The sequence below is a fragment of the Neovison vison genome, chromosome 4 (genome assembly GCF_020171115.1).
Source record: "Neovison vison isolate M4711 chromosome 4, ASM_NN_V1, whole genome shotgun sequence".
NCBI classification, from domain to species: domain Eukaryota; kingdom Metazoa; phylum Chordata; class Mammalia; order Carnivora; family Mustelidae; genus Neogale; species Neogale vison.
In genome coordinates this window covers 132,648,318-132,652,566 of record NC_058094.1, presented here as the reverse complement: position 1 = coordinate 132,652,566, position 4,249 = coordinate 132,648,318, and the positions used below count along the sequence as shown (strand labels likewise).

Genomic DNA, 4,249 nt, shown 5'->3' with positions numbered 1-4,249 from the left:
CTTGGTGGATAGTCCCTTTAAGGATTATGTAGTGTCCTTCTGTATCTCTGACTACAGTCTTTAGTTTGAAGTCTAATTTATCTGATATGAGAATCGCTACCCCAGCCTTCTTTTGAGTCCCATTGGCATGAAAGATGCTTCTCCACCCCTTCACTTTCAGTCTGCGTGTATCTTTAGGTTCAAAATGGGTCTCTTGTAGACAGCATATGGATGGGTCCTGTCGTTTTATCCAATCTGCAACCCTGTGCCGTTTTATGGGTGCATTGAGGCCATTCACATTGAGAGTGATTATTGATAGATACGTTTTTATTGACATCGAGTTACCTTTGAAGTCTTTCTTTCTGTAGACTGTCTCTATATTTCTGTTCAATGCTATTCTTGGGATTTTTCCTCTTTTATAGAACCCCCCTTAATATTTCCTGCAGTATCGGCTTGGTGGTTGCATAGTCTTTTAAGTCTTGCCGGTCTTGGAAACTCTTTATCTCTCCATCCATTTTGAATGTCAGTCTTGCTGGATAAAGTATTCTTGGCTGCATGTTCTTCTCATTTAGTGCCCTGAATATATCTTGCCAGCCTCTTCTGGCTTGCCAGGTCTCTGTGGACAGGTCTGACGTTATTCTGATGGGCTTCCCTCTGTAAGTAAGGAGCCTCTTTGCCCTGGCAGCTTTCAAGAGATTATACCTACAATTATAATTTCTCAATTTGACTATCAGGTGTCGTGATGTTTTTTTGGAGTGTATAATCTTGGGTGGAGACCGTTCAGCCTCTAGTACATGAACGCTGGTTTCATTCGCGAGATTCGGAAAGTTTTCATGAAGGACTTGTTCCACGACATCTTCTAGACTTCTTTCTTTCTCCTCCCCTTCAGGAATTCCAATAATTCTGACGTTGGAACGCTTCATGGCATCACTTATTTCCCTAATTCTGCTTTCGTGGGATCTAAGCTGTTTGTTCCAGGCTTCCTCCTGATCCTTTCTCTCTATCTGTTTGTCTTCCAGATCACTAATTCTATCTTCTGTCTCAGTTACCCTAGCTTTGAGAGAGTTTAGATTGGATTGGAACTCATTGAGAGCATTGTGGACCTCCTCCCTGGTAGCTTTAAGCTCCGCCCTAACATTGTGAACATCCTGTCTGGTCGCTTTCAGTTCGGCTCTAATCAATTCTGTTTGGTCATCCATGGCTTTCTCCAACCTAGCTATTGCCTGGATAATTGTTAGCCTGAATTCTCTTTCCGACATATTGTCTATGTTGATAGCCGTTAGCTCTGTTGCGGAAGGTCCATCCTCTGTATTTTTCTTCTGTTGGGCATTCCTCCTCCTAGTCATTTTGGTGGGAGAAGACTGAACAGATGTAGCTGGATATATCAACTCTGGTGCAGTCAAGGTGCACCCTGGAACACTTCCTGATCTCCGTCTCAGAAGCCTCAGTCTGGGTGCAGAAGCTGAATAAATTCCCCCTTGGATGCTGGCAGTGCAGGTTCCAAGTTAAAGACCCTGGGGGCGCAGGATCTTTTGCTCATCCCCAAAGCCAAGGCAGTGGCGGCTGTCTGGGAGCTCCTGACCGCCAGAGAGGTTCCAAGCAGCGATCGCACACTGAGATTTTGCCGCTGGCCGGGGCTGGGAGTGCCCGGCTTGCGCGCACCTCTTTTCAGAGGCGGCTGTCGGGTATTTTTCATGATATTCATGAGAGAAGTTCTTGGGGACTTCTGGTTTCTAGTCCCACATGTAAAGAGCTTGGAAGTCATCACTTCCATCCCACAAGAATAATGCTGAACAAACTGAAAATTAGGAACTCTTCTTAGATCCATTACAGTACTGAGGGCACAGGGGAAACCATTGCCCTCAAAATTCAGAAGACAGATGGTAGATGCACAAAGCCACAACTCACCAGCACAAAGTCCAGAAGTAAAAATTTCATAAAAACAAGTCCCGGCTAGGGTACCTGGGTGGCTCAGTCAGTTAAGTGACTAGCAATTGCCTTCAGCTATGGACCTGATCCCAGGGCTCTGGGATTGAGCCCCATGTCGATCTCCCAGCTCAGAGGGAAGCCTGCTTCTTCTTCTCCCTCTGCCTGCTGCTCTGCCTACTTGTGCTCTCTGTCTGTCTCTCTGCCAAATAAATAAAATCTTAACAAAAAAAGTCCTAGCTAAGATGAGTGTAACCTGTGATCAAGAAGTTTCTGGAGATACGGTGTGCAACTGTTTGAGAGTTGAATACCCAGAGGCCCAGTGTGAGGACAGTCCCAGCTTGGTGAATTTTATCTTCAGGAATTTGGCCAGGTTCCTGCAGGAAAGATCAGAGAACCACCCTCCTCCTCCGACTTTGGCAGGGGAAGGAAAATTAGACATCTGGAAGTACATCCAAAGCTCTCCGGTGCCCTTAACAATGCCTGACCCCAGAGATACCACCTTACCAGAGCCAAAACAACTGGGTAAAGGGAAGTTCCAACTCAAGTCTGTTAGACTTCCTGTCATAAATTAAAAAAAAAAAAAAAAAAAAAAAAAGGAAAGAAAGACAGAGGAAAGGAAAGAAAAATTAACGTGAGAAGCACTTGGGAATGACACAACCCAGAAGCACAGGCTCACTAAAATTCTCATACGTACTGACAGGAGTATAGTTTCTCTTCCTGTCCCTCTACCCATACACCACATAAATAAGGATTATGTGTGATAACAGAGGAATACAATTGAAAACTCAGACACTTTAAAAAACATTATCCAGGGAAACTCAAAGACAATAAGAGACACAAAAACAAGGGTTCCAGAGGAAATATCAGCCTCTGACATATATGACTTATAGCAAGCGGTAACATAGTATAACCCTTAACCATATAGAATAAAACCACACACAAAAGCGTTCTGTGCCTCAGGTTTTCTTACTCAAGCCTAGATTTCAACAGAAAATGATAAAACATACTAAAAAAAACCAAAACCCATAAAGCAAAGACAACAACAACAACAACAACCACCCCACAGAGTTTGAAAAGACAGAGTAAGCACAAATACCAGATTCAAAGATGGCAGAGAGATTAGAATTATCAGGCTGGGAATTTAAAGCAGATATGATTAATAAAATAAGGACTTTAATGGGAAAGGTGGACAACATGCAAGAACAGTGGATAATAGAGGCAAAAAGATGTAAACTGTAAGAAAGAATCAAAAGGCAATGACAGAAATCAAAACACGGTCACAGAATTGAAGAATGCTTTAGATGGTTTCATCTGTAGATTAGAAACAGTCAAAGAAAGAATCACTGTGCTTGAAGAAAATGCCAAAAGAAACTGCCAAAACCAAAATAAATGAAAAATATGGAAAAGAAAGAATAGAATATCCAAGAACTATGGAACAACTACAAAAGTAGAAGGAGAGAAAGGAACAGCAATCCACATTTGAAGCAATACTGACTGGCAATTTCCCCAAATTAATGATAGACACCAAGATGTAGACACAGGCAACTCGCAACACACCAAAATACAAAAACAAAACAAAACATAAAAATCCACAAAACTACATCCAAGCATATCATATTCAAGCCATAGAAGATCAAGGACGAAGAAAAAAATCCCAAAGATTCCAGAGAAATAGATACATTGCAGAGCAACATTAATATGAATTACATCAGACTTCTCTTTAGATATCATGCAAGCAAGAAGAGAGTGAATTCAGATATTTAAAATACTGAAGGAAACGAACCACCAACGTAGAATTCTGTATCCAGCAAAATTATCCTTCAAAACTGAAGGAGAAATGGAATCTTTTTTAGATGAATGAAAATTGAGGAAATTTATCACCAGTAGATAAGGCTTGAATGAATGTTAAAAGAAATATTTCAGGGGACACCTGGCTGGCTCAGTTGGAAGAGTATGTGACTTTTGATTTCAGGGTCATGGGTTCAAGACCCACGTTGGGTATAGAGATTACTAAATGAATAAATAAACTTTTCTTTTAAAGAAATATTACAGAAATAAGGAAAAATGTATAGGCTCAAAAATTCATAAATCCAGGCATATAAAAATGAAGTAGGAGCATTAGAAAAGGAATACATAAGAATAAAACATAATCTTTTATTTTTCGTATTTTTAATTGATCTAATAGAAAACTGTTCAAAAAAGTATCAACAATGTATTCAGTGATTATAGTTTGTGGGTAAGTGAAATGAGTCACTGTAATGTTACAAATGATAGGAAGGAGAAATTGGGAATTTTTTTTTATAAATTATTTTCACTACCCAAGAAGTTTTGCATATTTATT

The 4,249-nt window shown here is 40.4% G+C and overlaps 1 non-coding gene across 1 annotated transcript; it reads left to right on the top strand.

Annotated features, from left to right (window-relative positions):
• Positions 1-3,836: 3,836 nt before the first annotated feature.
• Positions 3,837-3,909, top strand: TRNAK-UUU. Its single transcript has one exon. It is a non-coding gene; the product is annotated as a tRNA-Lys (tRNA).
• The last annotated feature ends 340 nt before the right edge of the window (positions 3,910-4,249 follow it).